Genomic DNA, 16,326 nt, shown 5'->3' on the forward strand with positions numbered 1-16,326 from the left:
AGCACCCCCATTTGATGATATTTTCAAATAACAAATTTGATAATATTTTTTAATATTAATAAAAAAATTATTACTGTTTTTATAAAAAAATTATTACTGTTTTTATAAAAATATATTAAAAAATAGGAACAAAAAATAATAATAATAAACATACTAATGGCGCACCGCTCGGGGGTGCGCCATTGCTATCTAAAAAAACATTCTAATGGCGCACCGCTCGTGTAGTGCGCCATTGCTATCTAAAAAAACATTCTAATGGCGCACCGCTCGGGTAGTGCGCCATTGCTATCTAAAAACATTCTAATGGCGCACCGCTCGGGGGTGCGCCATTAGTAATCTTCCCCCCTTGCTCTAACTCGCTCGACCCCTTCCTCCCTCCCTCTCGCCAGATCCACTTCCTCCCCATTCTCTGCCCCGACCCCCGACCCACGACGCCGCCGCCCCCGCGCCCCCTACGTGCGCCGCCGCCCTCGCGCCCCCACCATTGCAGCTCCCCACATCGCCGACAGCCTCCCCACGACCAACCGAGGCATCCCTGCATCCTCCCCGCGTTGCCTCTGTTGCCGACAACCTCCCCGCGTCGGCCCCTGCCCTGCGCCGCCTCTACCTCAGCCCGGGCACGGGGTGCAGGACGACAACCGCGGCCGCCGGCCTCCCCACGACCAACCGAGGCATCCCTGCATGCCTTCGACGCCGCTGCTGCCGCCGCCGACCCCAACCCCAACCCCGACTCCTCCGGCGACCGGCCGCGCCCGCCCAGGTACCTCTCCTCCTTCCTCCCTCTCCACCCTTCCTCCCCATTCCCTGCCCATGAATGATTTTAGCACCACACATATTGTTCCCCGCACATAAGGAACAACACTAAATGTTTTTATGATGAATGGTTAAAAGAATCCATTTACTCTAGATGTTTAGATGTTTTGTCTTGTGGGTTGGCGGGGTGTAGATGATACATCAAGCTTGGTCCCTGAATGATTTTAGGACCACACAAAAATCCTGCACCCCGATCATTTGGCAACCTAGTTGTTGCTAGCAGTTGGCCGTATGAGCTTGTACTTGCTGACACCCAAATGTATGTATTTGCACGATCGAGTAAATCACAGGGCAGGTCAAAGCAAGATAGGACAACCCTTTTCAAAAAAAGCAAGACAGGACGATGTGGTAGTTACTAACGAGCTTGAGACACTTGCTGAGACGAGAGAAGACAAACTATTAACGAACTTGATTAGCCTGCATGTGGAAATAAGATAACATGTTTAATTAGGTCATGTACTGTGCTTGTTCCTTGGCTATTTAGGTTGCAAAAAGGAATTTGAAAGTACTCCTTGCTAGGCTCCCAGCCACCAAAGCAAATCATAAAAGTTTGGCTGGAACCATATGGCATTCGTTGGCTCCTTGTCACAAAAGGAAGGATGGTATTCTTGCTCTTTTAAGCAGTAGTAGGCCTAGCCACCATCATCAGTCTTAGTACAACTCGGAAAGTACACATTGTTGCATAAATCTCTTCCACAAGCTGGCCTCGCAATTAGAGCATTGCTTCTGTCCCAAAACACGACAGCATCCTCCATCTCTTCCAAATCCATCCAAACCATCCTTGACCGATCAAGCTTAAGTACTCTGATAATAATAACTAGTTTGTTTTGAAGTTGTTACCCAACTAATTAAGTGACTGGCAATATCACCAATAGTTATTTGTATTAAAATCACATCTATTATTTCGTTATTTTTGTTCTGGTATTAATTGTGCTTCTATTAAAACAATTGGGAGTTGCTCACTATACTAGAACTCTGTAGGTTCACTTTGAGAATGTAAGCACCTATTATTGCTACTGATATCATTGGCTCATTGCTGCCTTTGTGCAATGCAGAACTGTTAAGAGTGATTTGGAGGATTCAAGATTCTGTGAAGCTCAGAACTGAATGTACTTAATAAACTCAAAAGCATTGATGATAACTCTTGTTGCCTAGAAACAGAGGTTGTTTACATATTGCATTGCTGGTGTTTGTTTATGTTCAGAGTTTAAGCATGTGTAGTGTTATGTAGTGTAGTTTAGTGTAGTAAGCTTGTTCTAGTGTAAAATCAGACTAGTATGGCCCTGGCCACAATCTGTCAACATTAGCCTTCTGTGATTTTCAAAACAAGTTAACTGCATTTAGATCTCTTGATGCTCAAAACCTGTCAATTTCTATCATCTTTTGATCTATCAAGTTGATATTCAGTCAAGTAGATGTCAAACTTGACACATAAACATCAACTTTAATAAACAGAGAGACAAGATGTAGGGTTTTTAGCTGCTGCCACAACACAAAGTCTATAGATGCTGAAGTTGTCAGTATTAATTATCAAATCATTCAGAGTAGATGATGCAAGCAATCAACATTCAGTTTTGACCATAACAGTACACTTGCTTAGAGTTTAAGCATGTGTAGTGTACAACTGCTCTACTAGTGTAAGTCATCTTACAATAAGCACTACACTTGCTCAAAGTTTAAGTTTACCGAACCTATTCATTTTCGTGGACTTAGTGAACATGATAAGACAAGCCAGATGCTCTATTTTTAATTAACAGTAATCCATGATTAGCAACAGTTTTTTCACTAATTTTCAGTTGACAGCAATCCATGATTTTTTTTGAGCTAAAACCATTGATGATTTTTTGTTGGGTGACCTATTAGATCTGGAATGGAAGCTCACATAAGTTGAGCTATTTTTTTTCCATATGAAAGCAGAGGACCATATGGTCTATGGCCTTTTCATCCATATGAAAGTAGAGGCCCTTGAGTTTGCTGGGTTTTGTCTCCGATCATCATGTCGTGATGATTTTGCAGGTACCCCAAGAGGCCCTTGAGTTTGCCGGAATGTTGATTAACTTCCGTTCCTGCAAATTTGGGTACTCCATATGTCCTAGTTTCAGCAAAGGTCATGCTGAAATTTTCCGTGAATTTTAGCATGACTTTGCTAAAAATCAGACATATGGGGTACTTGCTACTAATGCATGGGCCGGGGTATCTTAGTACTTAATTAAGTAGGATCAACTGCCTCTTGTGTTATACATATTCTATTTGGATGGCCCTGCTAACCCTTGACCATAAATACTTGAGATGGATGTAGCAGGCTTAAAGAAAGAAATGTTTTTAGGCCAACTCCACTAGGCCTGGCTGAAAATGTACAAGTGTGCATGACTAACAATATTCTATTGTAAAGCTAAACAGGAAAGAGGAACCACTCATCCTAACCATTTGCTCTCAAAATTACCACTTCACTTCTTACTACTGAAAATCTTAGACCATCTCCATTCACCAATAGCTCAAACCAGTTCGAAGGGCGTGTTTTCACCACACTGTGGATTATCTTATTGGACCCAACGCAAGAGATGATGTAGTTTTGAATTATGAACATAGGATATGTCGTCATCGGACGACGAAAGTCTCCCAGGGGAGTGCGGCTGGTGCCACGACGATCGAGGTCTGTGCGACATGCCTCACCTGGACGATGATCCGCGCTTCAGCATTAAGCTCGAGGAGACCTTCGAAGTTGAAACGGTACACAATGACGACAAGTGTTTTTTTCATAATTAAGCACGACTTCAACTATTTCAACGTGTAATTTTCATCTTTTACAGTTCGAGTATAGCTTATCCCATGCCATGCAAGATGCTATGTCTTGGAGAGGATGGATTTTGAAGACCATGAAATTTCTGACACAAAGAAAATTCACCTAAGGGCTCATCACGATGTGGATTTTGAAGTAAATCTGTATAATTCTGGGAGCGTAACCCATTTTGGTTGCCAAAATTGGGAAGCATTTTGCAAGATGTATGGTTTTGATGAGGGTATGCTTGTCACCATGGATCTTGGTGATCCTGACATCGACCGAGACAATGTGGACATTTGGGTCGTTGTTGATACGCCTCCAGTTCTACCTCTATGTGAGTTTCTCAAACATAGTTAATTATTAACTAATTTATATTGTTTATTTCAAAATAGTTGACAGCTTATTTCCATTGACAACTTATTCTTATTGTTCAAAGAATATGCGGAAGATGGTAGACAAAACCCACTACACTGATGGCTTTGAATTAACAACTTACAAGGAGAAAAATCATCTGGTCGGATTTTGTACTGACATTGAGAATTACAATATCTACAATCAAACTCCTCAACATTATGGTCAATACGTGCCACTAGTGCATGTGTTCAACAACGGTAACTACCATGGAGATACCCTGGTAAGAATTTTTACTATTATGACATCCGTGCATCTTTTGCATACTTCTAAAACTAGTACATCATTGCTAACTATGAAGTTATTACTATGTTTTTCAACAGATAATCCCAGAGAATTGTGTGCCTCATTTGATGTATCAGAAAGGTAGTCTTAATGTTTTGAACATACAGCCAGGTCATCCTATGAATCTCAACTATCCATACGAGATTTCTAAAAGAAGTGGAGACATGAAAATCAAAGGATGGAAAAATGTATGGACAGTCGTAAGGAGGTTCTTGGAAGGAAAAGGAAGCGAAGTGCAAGAATTGGAGACAGGATGATCTCCATTCTCCATAATGGAGAGTCAGGGTCTATATTGTTTTATGCTATTTTACCTTAAATAGGGTATTTAGGTCCTGCCTAATACTGATGATCATGTGCTAAGAACAATTAAGTAGGGTTGGTTCGATGACTATCAAGATGATGATCGTATGACTTGTTATTAATAACGAGTAGAAGTTGTATGATAATGATTAGTAGGACTTGTTAGGATTAGTATTACTTCCGAAAAACTCGCTACTCACGGTCTCGAGACTTGTAATGCTCTATATTTGTTCGGTCTTTTGAATTCAGAGACTAATATGATGAATTGTATTCGGAGACTAATCTTCTATTGTATTCAATGAATCTGCTATTGCTGTGTGGTGCTAGCTATATTCTGTCCAATAATATATTTTGTTACCTGTGAAAATATCAGAAAAGAAAAAATCCCTAATATTCATACTAGTGGCGCACCACTCAAGACACTAATGGCGCACTGTAAAAATGACACTAATGGTGCATCACCCACTAGTGCGCCATTAGTATGCCAAAGCACATGGGTACATATGGCCCCCTGGGAGGCATTCTAATGGCGCACTGCGTGGTGTGCCATTAGTACACCAGATACTAATGGCGCACCAGTGGTGCGCCATTAGTATTTAATTCTAATGGCGTGGTGCTAGTGGCGCACCTGTAGTGCGCCATTAGTAGGCAAAACTGGTGCGCCACTAGCATGCCTTTTCCAAGTAGTGGACCGCGGGTTCCGGAGCAGCTGGGACCTCGTCAGCCGTGCTAAGCGCCGGCACCTCCGGAGCCGGCGGGTCCATGGGGGCTGATTCCACGCAGCGATGTTCCTCTTGGCCCCGCAAGGACGACCGGGCTGGGGAGATGAGGGCGCTGCTGCCTCCTTTCTCTGCGGAGGGAGGCATGGCCGCCGTATCCTCCTTCCTCTTTAACAAGTACCGACAGCGATAAAGCGAAGCTCGAGACACCTACCGGTCCACCGCGAAGTACTCCACCTTTCGCTTGTGAAGCTTGAAGCCTGACAACATCTGGACCTGAAGGGAGGGCGTTCGGGCTCCGACGGCGCTAGGTGGTGCGGAGGCAGAACCGGATCCAGCACCAGGAGGTGTTGGGGTGGAGGCGGCCCCACAGACCACCAGTGATGACCTACCCTTCGTCGGGATGAGGGGTTGCTCCCTCTCCCCTTGGTAGGCATCGGCTTCGGCATCATCAAGAAAGGGCGCGAAGAATCTCGGCCTTGCTCAGAGGGGAAGTCTCCCCTACCTCTTCCGTGGTCTTCTCCGAGTCCACCTCCTCATCCCCCTCTCCGCGGGACTCGCCAGAAGATACCTCCATCGGTTTCTACGTCATAGGAGCTCCCGGAAGCACCGACGGCACCAGCCCGCGCGCATCAAAAGTTGGCATGGAGGCGATGAATTCCTCCCGGTCCCTGTGTTGAAACAGGGGAACGAAGGTGCTAGGCGGGTACTCCTGGTTGTCCCCGACTATGAGGCACATGGTGGTGTCCAATTCATCGTTAGGCAGGTCCCCTGGCCTCAGGCGGGTCTTGTTTTCCTCTTCTTTGAGCTCCCGGAGGGGGCGCGCGTGCCTGGAGTGGGGCAACCCGCAGCATGAAGAACTCCCTCAGGAGCATCACCCCCTTTATCTTGGCCGCCGTCGCGTTGCCCAGCTTCAGGTCGGTCATCATCTGCCCCAACATTGACGATGCCCGCTCGTCGACAAGCTCCGCCTTGGGCCACCCCTTGCCCTGTCGGGGCGCCTCCGTCGGCAACACCAGGCACGGATGGGCATGCTTGGCGTCCATCATGACCCACTTGGATCGAATATTGTCGGCTCTCTTCCCGGTGCTCGAGATCGAGTTGGCCTTTCCGTAGGCGACGAAATTAGCGCAACCGGAGGCATGCTCGCCACTGACGCGGAGGAAGAAGAAATGGCGCAGGAGCGCCACGGACGGCATCACGCCCAGGTATGCCTCATAGTAGTAGGCAAAGATGGACAGGAGGAGAACAGAGTTGGGATGGAGGTGCAACGCCTACAGCCCGTAGTGGTCGAGGACTTCATAAAAGAAATCGGAGAAGGGAGGAACCAACCCAACAGTGACGCTGCTCGATAATAAGGGGAAGAAGGTGCTCCCCTTAGGCTCCGGCTCGTCAAACACAAGCCGGAGCTCCGTCTTCCCCCACTCGTTGCTCTCTCCCACTGTCAGCAGGCGCACGGAGGCGAGGCTCTTCTCCGTGATGTTGGGCGCCCCAAGAGTGGGCTCGTACCAAGCCGGTGCCGAGGAAGTCTTGACCTTGCGCGGCGCCATGAGCGGCAGATGCAGAGCAAGTCTGGGGCAGATTTGGAGGTAGCGGCGGCGAAGAGCGAGAAAGGGGATCTGGAGCGAGGCAAGGAAGCAACAAAGGCAAGTGCTTCCTGCGCCAGCCTTTTGTCAGGTCAAGCAGTTGCCGAGGCAGCATGGGGAAGCGGAGAGGCCCACGTCCAATCAACCGCCATGCGTCAACCGAGGCCGCAGGCTTTGGGGGCCCGCGGTGCTCCGAACTTGACCCTTGCCTTCGCCGCGAAGCCAAGCCCGAGCGCACCTTGGGCCCAGGGGCTACTGTCGGTGTTCTGGGAATGGGGGTCCCCAGACTTGCCTGCCTACGGCCCACGGCGTGGCTGTGACAGCCTGGTTATCGCCCTCTCTTATTTGTTTGAGTTTTCATTTGAATTTTTTTGAAACATGGAGTTTTTGAATCTTTTCATTTGGACTTAAACACTTGGGCATCCTTGGCTTTCACCCAAGTGTTCATTTCTCTCCCAAACCATCATTTCACTTCTGATTCACCACAAAATAATCTTTGGAATATTTTTCTTAAATGAAAAATATTCATTCTCTCTCTAAAACCCTAAGCAAAATCTGTTTGCTCCAAAGCAACCCTAATTTTTATGGCTCTGAAAATTCTAAGATAATTCACAAATATTCTAGGGACCCTAGGGCACCTCCCTAAGAAAAAATATTTCATCACTTTTTGGAATATTTTTGCTACAGAAAATCTTTTCTGTTCTAGACAGAAATTGTGGTTTCTACATCAACTACCATTTTACTTGCTCCATTTGACCTGATCTTTCTTGTGCTTATTTACCTTAGTAACTCTAAGCTAGCCTCCAAAGCATAGCTTCAAACTCCCAGCCATTTGACCACAGTGAAATCACAAAGTTACTGTCCAGAAACTTACCAGACTTGTAAAAATTTGCTCTACTACACCTGGATCCAAACCAAACCATGGTAAACTTCAAAACCACCGCGAACAACATGACAGACATGATTTTTGGACGAAGGCTGGCCTGAGGAGAGAGTTCGTGCGGTGAGCACGCATGTCCACGATGCCAGGCATGCGTGTCGACGTGCTCTGGGAGCCGCCGAGCACTCTGTTCGTGCATGCTCGCTTCCCCCGCCTGCCAAACCTTGCCAAAACTTGCCACCATCATCGTCTCGACACCCTTAACTCCGCCCTGGCACTCGCCGACGCCGGAGCTCGCCGCAGTGAGCACGAGCAAGTCCGGCCAGCCCAACAGTGCGGAGCGCACTATGCTCGTCGTCACCCCGTTGATCATGTGCTCGTCTCCGCTTGCCCACAGTGTCCGTGTGACCTCCGTCGCCTTGTCCCCGTCTCACTGACGCCGCTCGTCGCCGGGCGCCGTGGACAGGTGTCCACCGGCGGAGCCCAAAGCATCCTCGCCGCTAGCCTATATATAGAGCCCCTCCCCAACCTCCTTGGGCATCCTCCAGCACTCACACACACTCCATGGTCGAGTAGGAAGCTGTAGCCCGGCCGGCCAGGCCACGGGCCGCTGTCCCCGAGCTCAAGCTCGCCAGCAATCCCCTCTAGTCGCTGCGGCAGCTCCAGCCCCTCCTAGGACTGGTCGACCTCTCCAGGGCCTCCGACTCTCTTCGGTGAGGCCGTCTCGCCCACTCGGAGCCCCTGGAGCGGCCTCTGCTCGCCGTCTTCCTCAACTCCGACGACCTCCTTGTTCTGCCTCCGCTCGCGAGCTAGATTCCGATGCCGTCCGACCACCCTAGCCACGCTACGGGTACGGGCAGGTGCGCCTCGACCTCCTCTTGCCATCCCTCCCTCTCGTTTTGGCCAAAGAGCCCTCGTCGCCGGCGAGAGCTCCGGCGAAGCCGCGGCCGTCTCTGTTTTTCTCTCCCTCTTCCCCACCTGACTAGCGGGGCCCGCTAGTCAACCACTCAGTACACGCGCGAAGCGGTATGAGTGGTGATGCCCCTGGGCTTTACGCCTTCGACATCACCCCCCAGTCTTTTTCTTTTATTCAAATTCATTTGAATTTACGGAACACTTCAAACTACTGTAACTTTTTAACCATAAGTCCAAATGAATTGATTCTTTTTGCATTGTGTTCTTTGGAAGGAAATCTAACAGCTCACCAAAGATGAGATTTTTCTGAGCTGTTTAGAATTTCTGGTGAATTTCAGAAGTGTTCTTGATATTTTCTTTTTGTGTTTAAAATTATTTTCAGAAGGTGAGGCTTGTCTTGAGGATCACCAGGAGGCTTGTGAACCTCATCTTCACTAAGGCAAGCCACAGCAACATTTTTATGATGCCGTTTCAATATTTGTGATTTTCTCACTTGAATGAAATGATTAATCCATGCATTTAAATAATTATTGAGTTACTTGTATTTTGTTAAATGTTGGATAGTTGTTATGCCTGATTTACAGAATAGTTGAAACTAGTTTAGTGGATAAAGAAAGTTAAGATTTATTTGAGGTGATGTTAGAAATAATTTTGTTATGCATGGTAGTTATTTGAGCTATATTTTTGCCTTCCTGAAATTGATACAAATTTGTTAGAAAATATTCTGTTAAATCATATTACTTGTTTTACAAAAAGTTTGGACTTAATTTAGTGATAAAGAAAGTAAGAATTGTTGATAGTAAAATCTTTTGTTATGCATATGAAAAAGTTATCGGAGTTGCTTTCTTGTGTAAGAAATTAATGAAACTTGTTGCAAAATATTTTGGTTCAGTTGTGAGTCATTTTGAGCTAGTAGAGTAACGTGAGTTGTTGACGGTTATGCTTGGTGTAAAGATGACATCGGTCATTTTTTTTATGATGCATGTGTTGTTTTGCATTTCATGGCATGCTATGACACCGGTCATTGTTAGTTTAAAGTTGAAACTGAAAATAACTCAACTTGAATACACCGTTGACTGGGTCATGGTGCCGCTGAATCGAGTTCTTTCTAGTGCAACCACATTTGCCTTTATGGGGGGCCTTGATTCGGTCCACTGACACGGCCTCTGGTCCGTGCCTCCATCTAGGGAAGGTTATGTCGTGTTTGCGGTGGCCCGGCAAGCAAACATAATATTGTGTGCTCGTTGATGAGATTATGGTACCGAGTCCCCGAGTGGGTGTTTGACCACGACGGTGGTCGGGGTGTCTTTGGCAGACACGGGGCCCGGCAAGCAGACATTGGTGGTGTGTTTGTGATCTGAGGATGATCACGGTTTGTAAGTTGTCCCAAGGGACGTTCAAGCATGATCACAGCATGTTGACATATAGTGTTGCATTTTAATTGGTTAAATATCATGATATTGTTTGTCATTATGATTATGCTTGTTGTGAGCTTGCAAGTACATTCAATGTACTGACCTAGCATGTCATGCTAGATTTCAGGAAAGTCTCGTTGGAAAGGAGCGTTGTTCGAGTCTAGATCGTGTCCACATCGGTGTCCCTGTGATATGGAGCTCCCGCTATGATGTTATTCCACTACCACGTAGTTGTTCGGATCGAGGCCCCTTTATGTTCACTAAATAATGTACATATTGTTCAGCCGCATCGAGTGTGCCGCTTGGCCTTGACCGCTGTTGTAATATGAACTATGTTCCGCTAGCCTCAATAAAGCGTTTGTTTTCTGTACCAATATGTTGTGTGTTGCCAGAAGACATGGTCTCTTGGCTGGCAATGTAGGGTAAACCGGTCGCTCTGAGCCGGGGTGCCACAACGATTGGTATCAGAGCCGCGCTGACTGTAGGCCACGCTAGACTACGACATGTTAACTGGACGCTAGCGCGAGTAAATTTGGGTGCCGGTAGTAGTCATAGCTGGTTGTTGCATTCTAGTCATTTGATTATTATTGTTATGCTAGCCTGCTAATGGTTGTGAGTGTAGATGGCTCCGGTGCCATATCCCTGCCAGTTGCAGCTGATGCCGTACACGTCATTGCACCTTCTCCGCAACGTGTGGCGTCGACTGTACCCTCACGGAGACGAACCAGTCTACTGTGTGTACCGGGAGCGTCTAGCAGACTCAGTATATGAGTATCACGCAGTGGTTACTCTGCGCACCAGTTCCGATTCCGGCTCTTACACTCGCACTTCTCGAAGCGGTTATGCCTCCACCGCTTCTCAGGCTGTCCAGTTTGCCGCATTTGAGGTCCTTGTCGAGCTTCGTTATACCGAGGTTCAAATGCAGTACCACCCAGGTTTCTATTATTACCCATCTCTGCATGACAACGGTCGTGTCCGTTTTCCTCTTGTTGACCCGGAGTCTGATAGTGTTGCTAGCCATCTTGCTCGCTATATCACTTCTAGCTATCTGATGATCCACGAGCTGGCTCGAGAGCTGACTCGTGCCCGTACTAGTTTAGTCGCTACCTTGGTCACTACTAGATCCACCACTACTCCGTCCTCACTGAGATTTACCCCTTATGTCCCAGTTAGCTCTAGCTCCCATATTTCGCCGGTTACTCCCCCGAGTAGCACAGGCATCTCGGCCGTGAACCCTCTCAGTGCTCCTGCCGAGTGGGTCTCACTTCTTGCTACTCATGCAGCCCCGATGCTTCATCCTACCCCTGCCCCTGAGGGAGAGCCCACGAGGCAGCGTCGTCGCGTTACCCTTAACCCAGAGGTTTCTGTAACCACGTCAGTTCAGGATTTGAGACCGCTTCAGGGGAGGACACCGCAACACCAGTAGAGCAGTAGTGTCTTTGAGTATTCGCAGTCATCTAGATGGTGTACGGATGTAGTTGTACGAGTCATGATGCTTCATGTATGAGAGTAGTGGAACCAGTCAGGTCGTTTAATTTTCATGTATGAGTCTATGTATAATTATGTTGGGACTTTAATCGCCGTATTTTCTTCGCTCTTTTGTATCTTTCGAGATTTGTTGCTGGCTTTTCCCCAATTTTATTCCTGGATGTCTCTCATCTCGATTGCCTTGCCTTGGGAAAAAATACTCAATAGGATGACGCACAGAGGCCCCAGTAGCAACGTTTGTGAGGGAACTCCTGTTCGTCGTTCCGCACGACAGGCAGGATATTCTCCCGAGCCGTACATTCAGCCACCACCTCCACCGCCCGATCCTCCCTCCACCGAGCAAGTTTTGTGTATGTTTGAAGAGAAAAGGAACAACGATCTGATTGAAATATTGAGGAGTGTGCAAGCTATAGTTGGACAAAATGGAAATAAGAATGGTCATCACTCAAAGCTGTCAGATTTTCAGAGGACCAATCCACCCAGTTTCAGTCGGGTTGTTGACTCATTGGATGCAGACGATTGGTTGCGCACCATGGAGAAAAAGCTTGAGATCGCCCGTACTGAAGGAAATGATAAAGTCCCATTGCAACCCATTACCTTGAAGGCGCAGCTGCCATATGGTGGGAAAATACAAAATCCATGTGGCCGATTGATGAGGAAGTCACCTGGGAAAAATTCAAGGATAAGTTCCGCAAGTATCACATCCCTACTGGAGTTATGAAGGCCAAGCAGCGTGAATTTCTCGCTCTCGTCCAAGGAAATCAATCTGTGGCTGAGTATCTGCAAAAATTCAATCATTTGGCCCGTTAATCTCTGTATGACGTGGCCACTAAAGACAGGAAGATTGACAGATTTCTTGGAGGTCTAACTCCGCAACTCCGGTGTGCTCTCAGCATGTTTGATTTCACCAATTTCCAAACTCTCCTAGATAAGGCATTCATTGATGAACGGGAGCACAAGCTTATATCATATAATAGGCCTGCTAACAACAACAACAAGCGCAAGTTTGAGCCAAAGAAGGACGGACAACCTATGCAAAAGGCTCGTACTTGGCAGCAGACTCAGGTGGAATACATGCCAAATTGGCAGCAAAATGTTAACAAGACCAACCAGTCTAACAGATGAGGAGCGCCAGCGCAATAATTCTTGTTTCATTTGCGGGCAGCCCGGACATTATGCCAAACAGTGGCCCAAGAACCACAAGGTGAATGCTCTAAGAAGGCCACAAGTCAACTTTATGGAGTTAGGGTCAACCCAGCAAAACTTCACTGGGCACGTGAATCATATCTCCGCCGATGAAGCCCAAGAGAAGCCAGAAGTCATAATTGGTATGTTTTCTGTTAATGACATACCTGCAGTAATTTTATTTGACTCTGGGGCTTCCCATTATTTTATTTCTCGGAGTTTTGCCGCCCAAAACAATTTTCCTTGCACAATTTTGGGCAAAAATATGCTGGTACAAATCCCGGGATCTATAATCAAGAGCAATCTAGTCTGCCGTGATCTGGAGATCAATATCAACGAGGTCCACTTTCCAACATCTCTGATAATCATTGAGTCTGAACAATTGGATATTATATTGGGTATGAATTGGCTGACCAAATATCAAGTTTGTATAAGCTGCGCAACCCGAGAAGTCAATTTGATCAGTCTGAATGGGCAGCTCACCAAAATCTATGCTCGCAAGCATGTACCCAAGCTAGAACTAGTTTGCACCTCTATGACTGAATTGGAATTTATTCCTATGGTCAGTGAGTACCCTGATGTGTTTTTAGAAGAACTTCCAGGCATGCCACCAGATTGGGAACTAGAGTTTGCCATAGATCTTGTGCCCGGAACTTCACCATTATACAAGAAATATTACCGGATGCCCTCATCAGAATTAGTGGAACTAAAGAAACAGCTTGACGAATTACTCCAGAAGGGTTATATTCATCCCAGCTCTTCACTGTGGGGGTCACCTGCAATTTTCGTGGGCAAAAAGGATGGCAGTCTCCTTATGTGCATAGATTATCGCCAGCTGAATGAGGTCACCATCAAAAATAAATACCCACTACCAAGGATTGATGATCTGTTTGATCAGCTCAGTGGGGCTAAAGTATTCTCAAAAATCGATTTACAGACCGGATATCATCAGCTCAAGATTAAAAAGGAAGATATTCCTAAGACCGCATTCACTACACGATACGGTCTTGAGGAATATACTGTGATGTCCTTTGGTCTCACTAATGCCCCTGCCTTCTTCATGCACATGATGAACAAAGTGTTCATGGACTTCCTCGACAAATTCGTGGTAGTCTTTATTGACAACATCCTCATTTACTCCAAGAGTGAAGAAGAGCATAAGGATCACCTCCGAGCAGTGCTACTACGACTCCGAAACCATCAGTTATACACCAAGTTCAGTAAGTGCGAATTTTGGCTCAAGCAAGTTGGGTTTCTCAGACATGTACTATCCACCAAAGGTATAGCCATGGACCCGAGCAAAGTAAAGGATGTGCTCGATTGGGTAGCGCCCACGACTGTAACACAGATCCGGAGTTTCCTCAGATTAGCTGGATACTATCTTCATTTCATTGAAGGGTTTTCAAAAATTGCTAAACCTATGACGGAACTGCTCAAAAAGGATACAAAATTTATGTGGACCGAGGACTGTGAGAAGAGTTTTAATGAGCTAAAGACACGTCTGACAAACGCACCGGTATTGACTCTTCCAGACATTTATCGCAGCTTTGATGTGTACTGCGATGCCTCCAGACAAGGTATTGGTTGCGTGCTGATGCAAGACGGCAATGTAGTAGCCTATGCATCACGACAACTACGACCACATGAGGGAAATTATCCTACTCATGATTTGGAATTGGCTGCAGTGGTTCATGCATTAAAAGTTTGCAGACACTATCTCATTGGGAAAAGGTGCCAAATATTTACCGAACACAAAAGCCTCAAGTACATCTTCACTCAGCCAGATTTAAATCTCCGTCAGCGAAGATGGTTAGTTGGTCAAGGATTATGACCTTGGAATAAATTACCATCTAGGCAAGGCCAACGTCGTTGCCGATGCGCTCAATCGAAAGCCCGTCAGCTTAAATGTCATGTTAAAATCATTGCCTACCGAACTTCAGGAGGAGATTGCTCAGCTCAACTTGGTCATCGTGGATGCTGGCCTCATTAATATTTTGGAAGTTACCCCCACACTTGAGATGGAAATCCGCAAGGCCCAGCCAGATGATGCCGAGCTACAAAAACATGCAAGGCAGCTCCCAGATTTCTTCAAGGACAACTTCGGTACCCTCCGATTCCATGGACGAATTTGTGTACCAAATCAACCGGACTTGAAGAAGAAAATCTTGTCAGAAGCACACGAATCCTCGTATTCCAATCATCCGGGAGGTACGAAAATGTATGAAGACCTTAAGTAAATATTCTGGAGGGATGGGAAGAAGAAAGACATTGCCTATTTTGTAGCCTGTTGCGACATATGCAACAAGGTGAAAGCAGATCATCAGAAGCCAGCCGGACATCTCCAACCACTGCCAGTTTCACAATGGAAATGGGATGATGTTTGCATGGATTTCATCACCGGATTGCCTAGGACTTAGCGAGGCAAAGACGCAATCTGGGTTATAGTGGACACCCTCACCAAGGTTGCTCACTTCACCCCGATCAGCACCAGATATAGAGCAGATGAACTTGCACAACTGTATGTATCCAGAATCGTCAGTCTGCATGGAGTACCCCGGACTATCACTTCCGACGAGGTTCTTTGTTTACCTCCACTTTCTGGTCCCGTCTCCATCAAGCCTTTGGGACAGCCCTAAAATATAGTACTGCATATCACCCTCAGACGGATGGTCAGACAGAGCGAGTAAATCAAATACTCGAAGATATGTTGCGAGCCTGTGTGCTAGCCAATGGGGCGAAATGGGAAGATTGCTTGCCATATGCCGAGTTCTCGTATAACAACAGTTTCCAGACCAGTCTAAAGACATCACCATATGAAGCTCTATATGGTCGTAAGTGCCGCACTCCTCTAAATTGGTCTCGATCTGGAGATAGCCATATCTTCGGGACCGATCTCATGATGGAAGCCGAGAGACAAGTCAGGGAAATCAGATACCGATTGCAATTGGCCAAATCCCGTCAGAAGAGTTATTATGATACAAAGCACCGGCAGGTCAGTTTTGATCCCGGAGAACACATGTACCTCCAAGTCACTCCTAGGAGAGGAGTTAAGCGATTTCAGATTCGTGGAAAGCTGGCACCCAGATTCATTGGTACATTCCCAATTATGTCTCGAGTGGGTACGGTTGCATACCAACTGGAACTACCTCCGGAGTTGTCAGATATACACAATGTATTCCATGTCTCGCAATTGAGATGATGCATATCCCCTCCTGAGAAAAGGACTGCAATGGCTGAGATAGAATTGGCAAAGTATTTAACTTATGAAGAAAGACCGTTCAAAATTTTGGATCAAGTGGAAAGGGTCACTCGCAGCAAAGTCAGAAATTTTTTCAAAGTTCAGTGAGAGCATCACACAGAGTCAGAAGCAACTTGGGAGCAGGAAGAGTTCCTTAAGAGTCAGTATCCAGAGTGGTTTTCCCAAGCAACCGAATCTCGAGGACGAGATTCATTCTAAGTGGGGGAGGTTTGTGATAGCCTGGTTTTTGCCCTCTCTTATTTGTTTGAGTTTTCATTTGAAATTTTTTGAAACATGGAGTTTTTGAAT

Source organism: Triticum dicoccoides, chromosome 7A (genome assembly GCF_002162155.2).
Source record: "Triticum dicoccoides isolate Atlit2015 ecotype Zavitan chromosome 7A, WEW_v2.0, whole genome shotgun sequence".
NCBI lineage: Eukaryota > Viridiplantae > Streptophyta > Magnoliopsida > Poales > Poaceae > Triticum > Triticum dicoccoides.